The sequence below is a fragment of the Micrasema longulum genome, unplaced genomic scaffold (assembly GCF_059751315.1).
Source record: "Micrasema longulum isolate JH-2025_06_02 unplaced genomic scaffold, ASM5975131v1 h1tg000415l, whole genome shotgun sequence".
In the NCBI taxonomy this organism is placed as follows: Eukaryota; Metazoa; Arthropoda; class Insecta; order Trichoptera; family Brachycentridae; genus Micrasema; species Micrasema longulum.
This window is the reverse complement of record NW_028277615.1, coordinates 679,977-697,680: the sequence shown is the minus strand read 5'-3', so window position 1 is coordinate 697,680 and position 17,704 is coordinate 679,977. Positions and strand designations below refer to the sequence as shown.

Here is a 17,704-nt window from a genome sequence, read left to right as displayed (position 1 = left end):
TATGTGGAAAATATAATAAAATCAAGAAAAATACACAAGTATTTTTAGGCAACTAGACAAAAAAGCACGGTGACTCTTTAAAAGTCAAATACAGTATTATGTAAAAAAAAAAGTTCTGAAGTTTTCATTTTTTACGAAAACCTTTTTATTTCTTTTTGTCAATTGAATTTGATCGTTTACTAAGGTAATTAATGTTTTTAAAAATATCAATAGAGATGGAATATATTTTGAAGAAGTAAATATGTCTATTAGTTTATGTTGTAAAGTTGGCTCTGAAAATTCAGGTTTTTTACTGATATAATATTATTATTCTTTTATTATAATAAACTAAGTTTTTAATAAAAAAAATAGTAAAAAAATAGTTTCCAAAAAAGAAGACAAAAATTCTTTTTTTTTAATTTCCTGTAGTAAAATATGGTATCTAAAATTTGAAATGAAATCAATGGAGGCATTTTAAATTTAAAATTTTTCAAAAACAAAAACGGACGCAAAATTATGATTCACTTTATCTTTAAAAAGGGTAGATGTTAAATCATGCGATCTGTCATTTCCGTTCACGTGGAAGGTAAAACTGTAGGTGAGATTATTATAACGGAGCGCGGTATGGCAACATCCTCCCATCAACCCCCTCCCCAGGGGGTAGCTTGACTACGCCATCACCACTGTAAGTTGAGTTTATTCGGGCGTGATTGTGATAAGAATTTCACCTACGACCGATGATTCTACCCCTGAACTCTAGAGGGTGTTCTTCCAAACAAGAATTAGGCGAGGCTGAGTAGCGATAAAATAATTAGCTGCGTGATACAATATCATTACAATATTTACAATAAAAATAAATCATATCATGTTTATGGAGAGTATAATTTTGTGGTAACATTGACAATATTATGAATATGTCCAAAAGTTTCAATAATTCACGTCTGCTTTCTAGTTGGAGCAAATGGTGTGTACATTGAACCTCCAGACCTCTCTGCTGGTGAATGAGCTTGCCCTTCTAAGTCAAGTTTTAAAAAAAAAACAGTTGAGGATATTAAGTATCTGGGAATAATTATTGACAAAAATGTACGATGGAAGGTTCAGGTTCAATCGCAAGTTTCCAGTTTAAGAAAACTGTGTCATGTATTTCGCTCACTTAGGAACATCTTGGACATTGGCACTCTCAGGACTGTGTATTTTGCTCTTTTCCAATCAGTGGCAACCTATGGTATAGTGGGCTGGGGAGGTTGCACTGCGTCTATCATGAACCTCTTAATAAACGTACAAAAATAATTTATAAGAGTGATGCTGCATTGTCCCCCCACTTTTCCATCTGAGACATTATTTCAATTCATGAAGGTACTGGACATTGTCATTTTTTTAAAAAAGAGTAAGTGTCACATTTTTGGTCATGCGGCTACAAGAGTAGATCCCATCAGACTGCTCGTACGAGGTTTTCCTATATTTCCATAATTTGAATTATTTCATTCCAAAAAGACGTATGGCGTTTGCCCAGAGAAATTTCTCTTTTGTGGTCCCAAGAGTGTTTAATATCCTTGAGGAATATATTAAGTTCTTCAAAACGAAAGCCATTTGCAGGAGTGTACAAGTCTGAATTTTGTCTAAGGGAAGAGACCACTGTAAGAGACAGTTGCGAGATATTGCTAATATTTATATACTATAAGTGTGTTGTCCAGATGCCCTTAGAAATATATGTTTGTTTATGTAATAATAATTAATTAGTATTTTTTTGTATTATTTAATTATGTATGTGCTTCCACTTTCCATTATGTTGTGTCCCAACTCAACACCAACACAGGGCCCTTGGCTTTATATAGTTTGGGATACGTTATTATTGTATTTCTTTGTAACATGTTTGTATTTTTAAAAAATTAATAAAAAAAAAAAAAACATTCATCTCAAAGTCCGCGTACTGTTGTTCTGATACAAACTGTCAACAAACAGTCAGCAATGGATGCCCAGGGCACCGAGAACCTGATGCTTTGTAAAGTAGGCAGGGTGATTATGACTCTAACATGGCATCTGCAGTATATGGCCTAGCCAACTGTATCGCCTCCGCTTGATAACAGTTGTCACAAAAAGTTATAAGAATTCATATAGACTAATATACAAGAATTGAACTCCTTTAAGGATTCTATTATGTACTAATATCTCAAAAGATATGAAGGAAATAACTTTGACAGATATCTCAATCGAGATGGGCAATGTAAATATGGCATACGGCTAGTGATTGGCTAGGTTAAGTGATTACTTTAAACATTGTAAAACATTAACTATTTTTTTTCTAAAGTAGTATGTAGGTAATCAGTGATTCATTTTAGATACAAGTTCTTGACAACTTATATGAGAAAATTGTAAATTTAAAACAAAAAGCAAAAAATCTTCTTTCTAAAATAACTTTTGCAAGCGATTCGTAAAGTCATAAATAAAATCAAAAACAAAAAGTCATTTATTAATCATTTTGTATAAACCGCAAAATTAGGTGCTAAGGTAAGTTGAGTTCATAGCATAAATCTGCCGACTTCAGAGCTTAGTTTAAACTTTGTTACTTTTCCCAGCCTTTTACAGCCACGGGGGGTAACCTTTTCGCTTTTATGCTTACCTGATACCTATTCACCTCAGTGGTAAATGGCACGGTGTGATTCTATGGGGTTTGGATAAGCTTTCTGGCAGTTTTTCTGACTCACTTAACGCCTTTAGACATTATTGATGACATTTAAATTTTATCTGCGGCAGGGTTAAAATAAGATAGAATGAGAGAATATTAAATGACTTAAAAATAATGCGCTTAGAGTGATCTTTCGTAGCATTATTTTAAAAGATCAATAAATTGAAAAAAGGAAAGCGTAATACTATTTATGTAAATAAATCCGCCTCTTTTTAAAGGTAAGCTCGTTTGCATACCTCGTTCGATTGCTGGCAGGGTGAACGTGAAATATCAATTGAGAACTCTTGTTATTTTTTATTTAAATTCATTTAAAATTTTAATTTTCTCATATAGCTGACGACACAAAACTATTTTTTTAAGGTTTAGGTACAAAATAATTCTTTAAAATTAAAAAGCAATCCAGATAAACTAGCGAACTAATTTTTTTGTTATTTCTTTTACTAGAAATTAAAATGAAATTATTTTCAGCTATGAAATTAACGATAGTTGACTTGTCAGGAAAAACGAGCTAAAAAATGTGTGATTATGGATGAAAAACTCTTATTCGATTTCCATATTTAGGCATCCATAAATAAGGCTTACAGAAACCTGGGCTTTATTATTAACACCACTCAATCATTCAAAATAACCACATCACTTAAAATTTTATACAATGCATACATTCGCAGCTATCTTGAGTTTACTTCTGTTTGCTTAAAATCCTCGATACACAATTTACATATCACAATTAGATCGAATATAAAATAAATTCCTGAATCTTTTGGATCGAAAATCCCAAAATTATTTTGAATAGTACGAAGACTCTTCTATATTTCATGGTTTAACTTCCCTTACTAAACATTGCTGATCTCTCCTTTTTCTCAAAAAATTGGATCAATCTATTGACTGTCCTTATCTCTTAGAACATATTTTAATCAACTCTTCCGTTAAGTCAACACGATGGATTATTTTTTTTTATAATCCATAGCTTAAATTTAAATATCTTTAAAACTCATTTATCTATTATAGCTGCTATAAATTTAACCTACTTTGTCCCTATTTTGATGTTTTTAGTGCTAAATTTTGTGGCAGTAAAAAAATACTTTTTAAAACACTAAAAAATGAAACATTTGTCACTGCGTAATTAATATATGTACCTTTTAATATTTTCATGTTATTATCATGAATAAATTTCAAATTGGTTAACTATATTATAAAAATCCCTCTCCTCCCCTCCTCCACTTTTTTCCTCATCCCCAAATTTCTTTCAGTGCTTTTTTTTTTCTTTTCTTTTGAAAAAAAAAATGTTTTTCTCTTTATTCTATAATATGTTATCATTATATTTGTGAAAAAAAATAACTGGATATACGAACTATTTTTGCATTACATTATTTGTTAGGTAAAATCTGTTGTTTTTCCCGACAAAAACAACTTAAAATTAACAATAGAATATAACAATTTGGTATCGATCAAAACAATAACAGAAAGGAATATTTCATTTCATCCTGGACTTCCACCTAAAGTAAACTACTTATTAGTTCACTTTCAGTAACAGATGATCAAAATATGCTTTATTTGGTTTACCAATGCAGTGCAAAGAATTGTACTAAGCCTTATCTTAAACGTAGGACTTTTCATACTTACATTCAGCAGATGACAGTATAACTAAGATTAAGACTCCTTATTTCTGGCTGCCATACGATCCCACTTACTATTTAATGATGCTCACACTTACATACACCTGAACTACTACACATAAACACACATCTACACTTACTCTCATACAAATACACATAAACACACCCTTTTGTTGTAACACAATTAATAATATGTATGACTCTTTAACATATTACAACAGAGATGAAGAACATTCAAGAGAAGGTAATATGGAAGTCTAGGCATCTACAGGGCTTATGACTTGTAGATGCCTAGACTTCCATATTACCTTCTCTTGAATGTTCTTCATCTCTGTTGTAATATGTTAATATAAACAGCTCCCCAGGGAGTTGAATCCAGTCCTTGTCTACAAAAATTTGGACAAACTCAAAATATTGTTGTATGATTCTTATTTAGAAACTTTGCTGGACTGTCTTTAAACTGTATTTTTTTAATGTTCCTATATCATTGTCGACTGTTTGTTTCTTTAAAATAAATAAATAAATAACTGACCGTAGTAAAATTCAGTCTGGCGATATTTCTTAGTACTGGAACGGGAGCCATGTATCTGAACATCGCATAAAATGTAAGACCAGTCAACAGAGAGCGCTGTCAAAACTTTATAAAACAGAACACCAGACAGATTGTTCACCTTTCCATGCCAACAGCTTCTCAACGATGCGAACCATTTAACATCTAAAGCTGATTATATTATTTTTTACTAGAAAAATAAATTATATGTAAGTAGTTTTCATGGCGAATCATTCAATAATCATGACACAATATTGTCGCCATTCAGGCAAAAGTCACTAATCCACAAAACATCGTTTTGAGAAATCGCAATTAAAAAGTTTGGAAACAAAAGAAAAATTACATTTGATTTTATAGATATTTTATACACACATAATAATTTATTCGTGTCTTTTTAATTATTTTAATTTATATCTTTTTCCTTCTGACATATTAAAAAATATCTGTAAAGTGAATGATTTGAGATGGCTTAAATTAGGTTAAGTGACTTGCTTGTTTTTAATCTGGACATTACAACCTCTGAAAGTTAGTGAAAGTTAGGAAATATTATAAATAATTATAACAATGCTGTGGTTAAAAATTAGGTTTTGTAAATATATATATAATAATATAAAGTCACACATTAAAAAACAAAATTTCGAATTTACGAAACTGTTCTTATTCAGTTACCTTGTTGAAATTTACCACCTAAACAACTTAATTTTACGCTTCGAATGTCATATTTAACTCAAAACTGCCATTTTTATGGTTTAGACTTTTGCCAGAATGGTGACGATGTATTCTTAATAACAGAATTTAACTAATATCAAAACGGGATGATCTTTTCAAATAAACACAAACAAACCATCCCGCCGTTTCCCCGTAGGAGTAGACAGAGAATAGAGCGCCATATCACTCTATCTTTGCATGCAGACCTCGCTTCCTCTACATTCATACAACTTCTCACTCACGATTATCCGATTATTCCTACTTTTGACACGTCAATCTTTAAGTATTTGATGAACTTGATCAAGCCATGTCTTTATTGGCCTTCCGGGATAATCTTTTAACAGATCTTATCGTAACAATGTAAACACACTGCAATTTGCAAACGGATATATTGGTTTAGATCTAAAATAATGTACGTTAAAAAAAAAAAGTAATTAATAAAATGAACAAGATAATGATTAATTTTCAAAACCGAGAAAGTGGTTAGGTACTAAAGCATTAAAAAAACGTTTGTAAAATCGTTTAAAAAGTTTTTCGAATAAAATTTCGGTAGCTAATTATGCGCGGATTTAAATCAGAGGCTTCTACCTTTTGGGTGAATATTTATTTTTCCGGAAAAGCGAAATGTCTCCCTTGTCAATCTACAATTCTGATTAGATCTAGAAATGAAAATAAACATTTACCTGCTTAATATGTATTTAAACGCGGAAAAATGCAAAACTTTTGGGGACGCAAAGAATCGCCGGATATTCTATCGTTTGGCGTTTCATCCCGAATGACGGTGTGAATAATAATAGAAAACCGGAAGGGATTCGAGAATATGTATTATTTGTTCAGGTACAAAATTGAATCGGTACTCCATCTGTTTCCTTGAATTTAAATCAATATTGATCCAATACCACAATTTACGTAATTGAATAACTTAACTGGGATTGGAGAGAGGATTCAAATCTTTTGAAAACATTTTAACTTGAATTGCAAATCGATTGCAATCTGTTCGCAGTATATTTATTGTAGTACCATCTTATGATCATAATGTATAAACCGTTAATTAAAATACATTTTGATCGATACTAAAACCTTATTTTACTATGTAAGTTGGTTGCGCCACATTTACTATATATATTGTGTGTTGCACATTTACTAGGTTGCGGCGTTAAATTGATTGCAACCTATTGGGTCTTAGCTTGAATGTTGCAATTATACTACTATAAGTGTAATTTTTTTTCTCTGCGGTTCAATAGAAACTGAACTGTCACCGAATGTACATGTGATTTTGATATTCGCAGCGCGTTTAGTAACAAGTTATTTTTGCCATCAATAATCAATTTAACCCACTGTGTCGTGTAATCGAATGAATCAATAATAAAAAAACCAACATGTATTGATCTGACCACAGAACCTGATAGAACCTACCACGAGAAAGAAGTTCGGACATTAAGGTTGGAAAAATATCTGTACAAGTTTGGTAATTTCATTAATTTGTTTTGGGATTCGGTGTCAAAATAACTAAAGATAATGCAATAGCAACATAAAATTCCGCAAACCAGCAAAACAGGGAAAATTTGAGCATCCATCTACTATCTGCTATCTGGCGAGGAATGCGATTATAAGTCATATCTGTAGGTAAAAAGGAATCTAACAATTTTTTGAGTACCTACATCCAAATTTTTGCAGACTGGCTGGATTTCCTCCCTAGTTAGTTATTCAGATCTAAATTTATTGCAACAGAAGGGAAACATTTTTGAAAAGGAAATATGTAAGTCTAGACATTTACAGGACTTATGATCTAAAGGTTGCAGCTCTTTTACTTTACAAAAGTCATCAGATTTAAGAGTTGAGGAGATGTGAATCTTTAAACATGATTGAATGTTACACAGTGTGTAAAGTGGCCACTTAAATCAGCCAATGACAGTTTAAAAGCCCTGTAAATGCCTTGACTTCCAAATTCTATTCTCAAAATGTTTTCTCTCTGTTGCAACAAATTTAAATCTAAAAACGTATTGTTTTAAAGCCATTGTTTGATTGAAATTTGTTGCAAAAACGAGGAAAAAAACCCCTTGAGAGGGAGATATGGAAGTTTCGGTATCTACAAGGCTAGTGACCTATCATTGGCTAGTTTAATAGGCCATTTTATCCATTGGACAACATTTCGCCTAAGTTTAAGCATCCAAATTTCCTCAACTCTTCGATATTTAGTGAAAGTTCATCCTTTTTCTCCCCGGAAACCCCATTTTAAAGACCGTAAAAAATCAATATTTTTTTGTCAATACAACAAGTCACTATTTTAAAATGTTCAATTTCCAGCTATTTCAATTGAATTAAACTCTACTAATTTCATTGCCCTTTTCACTGATTTTGAAAAATTGTATGAAGGGCTTTTTCCGGATATTGTCATTCTTACTCATGAGCATATTGCAAACACGAATGGCAGCAAAATCTGTGTTTACTTGTATCAAATTCAATTACAAAAGTCTATGTCCATTATAGTATTTTCATAAATTTTATACCAAGAACTTACAACTTACAATATTATTGTATATTAATTTAATTTTCTTAACTTCGATGCAAAAAGTAACAAGATAACAAGCTATCAAAATAAGGTTTTTATAATCATGCTTCGAGCTCAACTTATTTAAATTTATCCATCCGTTGACTTCTATAGAGTAAAAAGTAGAAAGCTTTGTTAATGGGGGTGAAATCATTAAGAAGCAATAATTATTTCACCTACTAATCAAAGCTTGAAAACATTTTTTCATATTTTAATATTTCTTTTAAACCAGTTATTTTAATAAATAACATTTTGAGTATGTTCAAATGTTTATAGATAAGGCTGGATTTCACTTTCTTTGGAGTTATCATGATAAAAATTTATTGCCACAGAGAGAAAAAACACCTTTATTTTACTTTCAGTATAGAACAGGGTTTATTCATTATATTAAGTCACATACAGTTACATAATACGAAGGTTATATAGAAGTCCGGCCATCAAATGGGTTTATGGTCTATCATTGGCTAGTTTTAGTGGCCACTTTACACACTGTGTAACATTGAGCTTCCATTAGCTATTTTATGTTTGATTTTATTAAATATAAATGTATATACTATATTTCAAAAAAGGTAACGTGAAAGTCTTAAAACATTTCACTAACTTTTACGGCTTCTGACATAATGTTCGCTGACTACTTAATGATTATTTGAAAAAATCAATATTTGCGTTCTTACGACACAAAATATTTAAATTTTGACGGCATTTTCATTGAGTTGTAAAAAACCTACTATTAAAAATGGGAATCAATCGTCGATGAGTGAGTCTGATATACTTCCAAGGGACTATACCGTTCAGAAGATCAATTTTTGATTTGTTAATAAGTTTCTGCCGGTGTTGTAACAACCGTATTGTTGTTATTCTTCCATATATTAGTGTGTAAATTTTTGTGAAAGAAAAATTCTAAATGTTGTTGAAATTATGTTGAGTTTAAATTACCTGCAAAAAAACGATTTAAAATGCTTATTTTATTTTTATAATTCTTAACCTCTTATTTGACCAGTTAGTAAATAAATTAAATTTTGAGTATGCTTATTTATGGATTTTAATTTCAAGATTTAAAAATAGTTGCAAATCTTTTACAGTGATGTACAATCGTTAGCAGTTATTTCAACAGGGATAAAAATATTTTTTTATATAAATGCCCGAAAAAAGCCTTCAAAATGGGAATTGATTTGTTTTTTTGAGACTCTGCTTTTAAACAATGAATAAAATTAAAAAATAGTAAAACAATTTTTGAAAAAAATAAAATCTTTCCTTGTTTGAGAGGAAAAGATAATATAATTTTGTTAGTAAAACAAAAAAGTGATTTTGACATAGTGGCTACTCTCAGGTAAAAATCCAATGCGACATCGGATCGGTGATACTTCATAAAGAACTCACACGAGAGGTAGTATCTTACATGGTCAAGTTAGTGCAGGACATTGGTAAAATAAACAAAAGTAGGACACAAAATGCCGAATACTCTTCAAGTGGAACCGAAAGTCTGTCAATGACTGTCATCAGGCCGGCTTGTTCTAAAGAATTTAAAGTGGTTTCCTCTTCACTGGAGCAAATGCTAGAGAAGTTCTTGATAGGTTCACTATAGAATGTCCCCCCCCGACACAAAGCTAAAATAAAAGCTTATTTAACAACAACAACAACAACAACAAACCATCACTGTTTCCCCGTAGGTGTAGGCAGAGAGGATAGAACGCCATAACACTCTATCTTGGCATACAGACCTCGCTTCCTCTACATTCATACATCTTCTTATGCACGCACGCCGATTATTCCTACTTTTGACATGTCCATCTTCAAGTATTTGATGGACTTGATCGTGCTATGTCTTTCTCGATCTTCCTCGTTTTCTGCATCCATCAACATTTGCATCGTAGATCTTTTTAGCCGTTCTTTCGCTGTCCATTCGCTCTACATGTCCAAACCAACGCAGCACCCCTTTCTTAATTCTGTCAATAATGCATGTCTCAGCCTTACACACTTCACGGATCTCGACATTTGTGCACCTATCATACATCGTTTTACCACACATTCGCCTGAGGGATCGCATTTCGACAGCATTCAACCTACTTTCATCATTATTTTTCCAATTCCATACTTCGCTCCCATACATTAGAGTTGGAACTAGAACTCCGTTGTGAACTGCTAGTTTAGTCTCCTGCGATAAACATTTGTTTGCCAAAGTAGATTTTAGTGCACCGTTCACCCTGTTCCCGGCACTCACCCTCCTTTCAATATCTTTATCGGCCTTTCCGTCCCTAGTAAACATACTTCTCAGGTACACAAATTCTTCTACCTGATTCAGAATATCTCCGTTCACGCTGATCTCACATTTAGTTATATTTTCATCCCTTTCAAAAACCATCACTTTCGATTTATCAACATTCATAAGCAAATCGCTTTTCTTGCATACCTCGTAGACTTTTGTTACTAAGAATTGAAGGTCTTCTTTGCTGCTAGCAAGAAGCACGGCATCATCCGCATACAGAAGACAGTTAACAGTTATACCATTCATTTTTGCTCCCATTCTTAAATCTTTCAGTTCTTTCATACAGTTATCGATGTATATGTTGAACAACCATGGTGACATTACACATCCCTGTTTGACTCCTTTTGGAATATTAAACCACGATGTGAATGACCCATTCACCTTCACACATGCTGTGCTGTCCTTATACAGTGACGCAATAGCCCTTGTCAGGTTACCATTATTATTCAAATCATAAAAATCCGCTTTTATGAATTATAAACATTGTACAGTATCAGGCAAAGAAGAAACATTCACATTCTATCACTTCTTCCCAATATTTTAAATAATCCCACTTCGCCTGTTTATCTGAGAGAGCTCATCCAACCTCTTTCACAACACGGACTTTCTCTTCGTTCTAGTAACGAGAGAACCCTTTTAATACCCTGTCATCGCTCTATTTTTCTTGCCTCTTCTTTCACAGTAGTAACCGCTCGATTGTGGAATAATCTACCCACTAATGTTAGAGACGACTCTTCTTTATTTACATTTAAGTCAAGATTGAAATGTCACTTTCTAAATATTTATATTGTTCCTTTATCCTTTTTCTTTCTTTGCCATCCCCTCTCCTCTCTTTATAGTATAGCGTTAATTTTTTTAAATAATATATTTATTTTTGTTAATCTTTGCTTTTAATTTTTGAATAAAATTGTAAGATTCAATATGTCCATGTATTTATAAATTTATCAAACTGAACGGTTTAGGTAGGTAGGAAGAAATTGCCTTAAGGCAATATGCCCGCCTTTATATGTTGTCATACTCTTTTTTAATATTAAATCTTACCTTGCGGCTAATAGTCTCAGGTAGAACTTGTTCTTTTTGATCTCAAGGTTCCTTGAAGGATAACATGGGTCCTTAGTTACTTTCCATTAGGTATTATTGCAAAATTCTACTAAAATACTGAATCTCTTGCTTGGTTGTGAACAACGGTGGGAAAAGACAGAATAAAGTGGTTCATTTCAAGTTTATTTATTACAAATCAGTAAAATATAGTTTTACAGACAACGGACATATATGTTTCTCAAGATGTTCAACAATTATTTATGAGGAACTTAATTATAGTAAACAGGATTAATAATAATTGGAGCAGAGATCTCTCCTAGTATGAATTAAAATTGAAAATAGCCCATTATTAAAAGGATTCGAAATTAACCTAATGTGATTACTTCTAAGTGTCCTAGAACCGAAAATAATTTGGGCAGCGGTTCCCCGTAATGAGGATAAAGATTTGAATAATCCTGCGTATCCATTAGTTCACTGTAGTATTACATTAGGAGTCACTAATTTTCGAAGTATATTTCCACCAACCTTTATGAAGAGATGCACGCGAGGTACTCACATAATCCTCTGAGAGATTCGAACCATTCTATATTATTTTACTTGAGAAGGAAGTACTAGGAACACCAGCGATTACGAAGGATCCTAGAAATGGCGTCCTGTGTCGATTTGCCATTGAGGAGAAAAACTGCTGAGTCACGCCTCTGCAGGATGAATCAAAGAAAATGTCGACAACTCAGGTTCAAGGGCGAGATTCCAGGGTAACCTGACTCTCCATACTACAAAAAAATGTATTTCTTTACAAACGGCTCGAGAAAGTAAGTTAAAAAAAAAACAACAGTTTCGTGCTGTATACTGTACTTACTAAATGGAGATTTGTTAGTTGTTACGTGGTGTATAAGGCTAAACAGCCGTCATAATGGATTCTAGCTTAAAATGATCATACGTATCCGATCTGTGGACAATAATGAAAAATTACAAATTTGTATAAGCGAAACAAGTTGATTTATATATTCGAAAGTTGTTGAAGACTTACCGGAAGCTGGTTTTATTAGAATACAAGTTTTTTTTTGGGCACAGCTCAACATGGTGCATAGGGAATTATACCAAAACTCCCATAGTCATTTGCGAGGGAAAACTGGCCTAGCGCGGCGTGGACACTGCTCGCGAACCAGATTGCAACTGGCTAGCTCGCCAGCGGCGAGTCCTACGGCCCTGTATTCAAAAAAACTAGTGTGGTGGGAGGTATCACGTGACCGCCGCGGAATGGCGGTTGACCGCTGTCGGGTAAAGCGTTTATTTACGCGATTGATTTGTTTTCTATATTCAGTTTTACTTTTAAACTATAACGGTTCTGATTATCGTATAGGTATAATTATTTTTGTCGCGGGACGCGACACTCCACTTATGGTACGAGGAAAAAAAAAATTAAAAAAAAAATTTTTTGTAGCGATTTGGTTAAGGTTCGAATCGTGTTTGGAATGTGTAGTACTCTCGTGCGCACCTGTACATGTAGGGAAAGAAGGCAAAGGTTGTCAACACCGGTATACACAAGTTATATAACTACTTATCTTCTAAACATTCTTATCCTAGTTGTACCTATCTATTGTTTAAACATGAAAAGGCAAAAACACCAACGGAAGAAGAATTTGCAATTTGCGTACACAGAGCATGTATACTATTTTTCAAGCAAGTTGACACTTAACGTATTTATATACAATATTTACAGGACCGCCTAAAAAGTACATTTAATACGGCTTGTCTAGTCCAGTTGAATTCGGCTAACTTCCAACAATCACTAGGGCCTATTGACTACTACACTGTGGTGAAATCAAGATTATGAAGACAAGGTTAGAGGTATAAGACCTGACCACTCTCCGTACATTTGGGATAAAAAAAATTTCCTGTAACAACTCAAGAACGTTAATGAGACTGAGACATTGGAATAACACAAAAATTACAAAACGAGAATCGCCTTATCCTTCCTCCAACCTTTCGACAGGGGTTTTTTTTTTCTTTTCTCTACTAAGATGTACACAATGGTAAAAAGGAGAAGATCATATTTTTGCGCTTAGTTCACCTCTCAGTAGAACACAGCACATTTCAAGTAGCTTAAAAAAGGACGTAACTGGCGTTACTTGGCTCATTTCGCATGAGGCCGTCTATAATTTCTTTTAAAGTGCCGGTCGTGCGATGCACCTTACACCAAGAAATCCTGAGTTTCAAACTCACAAAAGGGTCGTCACCACTATCCTACTATGGTCTCCAAGACCATAGTATAGTAATATATTAACAATTATAGGGTTACAAGAGGAATTATGGATTCTATATTTATCAGCTCTAAAGAGGAGGGCTGATAACGTGAATCAAGCATTATTAACACAAGTGAGGTAGGTATTTCCATTAGGTATTTTTCTTTTAATCCATTGGTCCGTGGGAAGGTGTCAGGATGTACTTGGCACGGAACATTATTTCATTCAAAGTGAGGGGGTGACAGGGGGACAACATACACACACTTAATATTCGTCATCAAGCACTGGCCGATCTCGCATACAGGGGTAAGGGGAATATACATTTTCATTCGTACTTTGGGATACATTACTAACATTCCCGTGACAGTTCACCGGTACAGGACAGTAGTAAATGGAAGATGGATGACCAGGTGGCAAATACCGTAACCTAGACAATAAGGAACATTGAGGGTGGGTGGTCAGTTTACCAGTCCCAGCTTCTTGGTTTCTCGGGCGTTTCAGAGGACACCGTTCGACAAATTTTTATAAACCTAGTCCCGGTTTCCTGGCATCTCTGGCGTTTCAGAGGACACCGTTCGACAAATTTTTATAAACCTAGTCCCGGTTTCCTGGCATCTCTGGCGTTTCAGAGGACACCGTTCGACAAATTTTTATAAACCTAGTCCCGGTTTCCTGGCATCTCTGGCGTTTCAGAGGACACCGTTCGACAAATTTTTATAAACCCAGTCCCGGTTTCCTGGCATCTCTGGCGTTTCAGAGGACACCGTTCGACAAATTTTTATAAACGTAGTCCCGGTTTCCTGGCATCTCTGGCGTTTCAGAGGACACCGTTCGACAAATTTTTATAAACCTAGTCCCGGTTTCAGCGTACGTGACAGTTCACGCACACTTGATAGCATCAAGGTGTTATCAAAGCATAGTTTCAAAAATCTACAATGTATATTTATTGTAAATGTATATAAAGTGTCAAATAAAATAAATAAAATATATAATTAGCAAGGTAAATAATAAATGCAACTTCCATATTAAAAAGAACTGTTTAATTGCTTGTGTGAAGTACGCCTCTGCTAAAGTCGTCGGTACCTATTTATTAATTAAAATACAATAAAATGGTGACAAGGGTAAGAATTGATCTTTAATTTACATAAGATTACTGGACCGAAATGAAGATAAATTATACAACGTTTCAATTGAATTGGAAAGCAAATACTAATCAACCTACCGTGTTAGTATTTGCGTCAATTTGTTCAAAATGCATCTAAGTTTAGCGCCCTTACAGCCGGGGGAGAATTTAACACCTATGTAGGTCCTCTAAGGTGCCAATTCGATGCCAGGTCACGATCCTGTAATCCTTCTCCCACCTACCAGACACGTTTGAATTACACCACCTTTATGATTGCGAACATCTACGTCAGTCCCGTAAGCCTCGGGAAGAAGAAGTGATATTTAAAATGAAAGATGTTTTTACAATCTTTTGGAAGAGAAATCAAAGATTATTATTAATATTTAGAGCATAAACTTCGTGGTCAAACATTTAAGTAAATGAAATGAAATATTTTTAAATAACCACATACAACTTTTCTATCTCTACCGGTTTTAAAACGTACCCGTCTCTTCGTCAGGAGGCCAATTAAAACAACATTCAACACCCAGTATACACCTTCACCACAGTTTTTCCACAGCTGTTTAATACGTATAAATATATGAACAATATTTTGAGTTTGTCCAAATTTTTGTAGACAAGGACTGGATTCAACTCCCTGGGGAGTTGTTTATATTAACATATTACAACAGAGATCTAGAACATTCAAGAAAAGGTAATATATAAGTCTAGGCATCTACCAAAAGCCGATAAAGAACATAAGCCCTGTAGATGCCTAGACTTCTATATTACCTTTTCTTAAATGTTCTTTATCTCTGTTGTAATATGTTAGTATAAATATATTGTTATTATATGATTTCATAATTTTGTAATAAAATACTGTTATGTTAAACGTATTTATGTTTATGTTTATAAAAGGCATTTGTGTCGTGTACACTAATAAAAATAAAAAACTCAACATGCTACGCACTTTATTAAGCAACCCTAACACGCACTGATTAGGTAATATAACCTTGGTTTCATATTTTTGTGCAGCAACTATGGTGAAGGTGTACAGTGGGTTTTGCATGTTGGTTTAATTTGTGTCCTATCATTGAGAGCTAAACTCTAAACCCTCGTGTTTGAGTTTAGAATTAAGCTATGTCACTAAACAAGTACGTATGTTATTTAATGAACAATTTACCTTAACCACTCGAATGTTAATAACACACAGATTTCTTAACCCGCGACTTGATGTGGAAATTCATTCCATTGTTTTATCTAAGTTGTAAACTGAAAACTGATAATAACGAACCCAGAGATAGTTATTTATTTAGTTTCCGCGGCAAGGTTGTATTTATTTTCATATTAGAATCAGGCGCATCCTTTCCTCGACTTTGAATTAACACACCAAAATGTAACTTGAATTATCATTTTAGTTTTCGGCTCACCTCAGACGTAAAGCGGGAATTTACGTTTTAATGTAAAATTGAACGCTCCAGTAATCTGAATGCGAAGCTCGGATTTTCGATACAATTTTTGATATCATAAGAAATTATATCAGTTAATACGTCCATAATTGAAATTTTTTGTAATTTACGCAAATATGAAAAAAAAATCATAATTTCAACTTTTTTGTACAAAATGTAAATTATACATTGGCGGGCTTATTGCCGAATATTAATTTCATTCAAATATCCAACGAAATGAAAGGTTTATTTATATAATTCAAGTTACATAACAAATACAATAGAAAAATAAAAATAGAAAAAGCTAAAGATATACAAAAATAGAAATAACTGTACTTGGATATAAATATCGGAGAGTTTTTTGTGAAGGGACGGACGACATAAATGTTATTATAACCATTTTGCAAAACAGTTCATTTTAAAAGGTTGAGATTAAGCAATATTTTTTATTTAAAATATGGAAAAATAACACATTACGGAGAATACAACAGAGTTACCAAATGTGAAATGCATATTTTTTGAGATTAAGTAAGCACAATACCTTGATTTTAAATTTACTAATTGGTAAAAATTTTACATGTCTTAAATATGCGCTTGAAGCGCACGTTAGTCTAACGAGCTCGAGCTTGTTGGTCTAACGATGGTCGCTGACCTAAGAAAGCGCTCGTTGGTCAAATTAAATAAAATAAAACTAAATAAAGGAGTTTTCACAATGTTTGAGTATGTCCAAATGCTTGCAGACTGGCTGGATTTTCTCCCTAGGGAGTTGTTCATATTTAAATTCATGACAGGTCATAAGCCCTGTAAATGCCTGGACTTCCATATTCCCTTTTCAAAAATGTTTTCTCTCTTTAAAATAAATTTTAAAAAGGAGTTTTACTTCATAATTTTATCAAAATTATTAACCATGGAGTTTTACCGAAAAACATCCACAAGTAACATCAATTTGATTTATGACATATTTTATTTAATCTTGTTAGTTATTTCGGTTCAAAACTCATAAAATTTTTCTTAGAATCCAGATTTTTTTGTGACAAGAATAAATAATTATAAACCAACATTGAAAATCCGTTCGAGAAGGTGTTATCACCGGGCTCGGGTAGAACAAGAACTATACAAGTGAAATTCTCCCCACACAATTGGATTCCAACCCTTAATAATTGGGGATATAACTGCTTTGAGACTTTATGATTAAAATTAAGTGTTTTGGGATCTGGCCCACGGAACTAGCGCGGCACTTAATACGCCACTGAATTCACTGATATTCAATAGATTATATTTATAATAAACTTATTTTTTACTTAAAAACATAATATTTATTATTAAATAAACCAACATCACTGCATGCCAAATTATTATTTTTTGTATACTGCCTAAAGTATTATAAAAAAACCGTAATTTGGTTTTGGCTTAGATTCGAATTTCGGTTATAATTATTTAAATTTTCTTGTGCTGCGTTTTAGTGTGCGAATGTTAATATTATTAAAAAAACTATAGACATTACAACACGT

At 33.1% G+C, this 17,704-nt stretch overlaps 1 long non-coding RNA gene across 1 annotated transcript; it reads right to left on the bottom strand.

Moving 5' to 3' along the window:
- Nucleotides 1–11,561: 11,561 nt before the first annotated feature.
- LOC148281730 (uncharacterized) lies at nt 11,562–12,389 on the bottom strand. Its single transcript, XR_015822291.1, has 2 exons — nt 12,257–12,389; nt 11,562–12,170 (listed from the first exon to the last, which is right to left on the bottom strand). It is a non-coding gene; the product is annotated as an uncharacterized LOC148281730 (long non-coding RNA).
- Nucleotides 12,390–17,704: the final 5,315 nt, after the last annotated feature.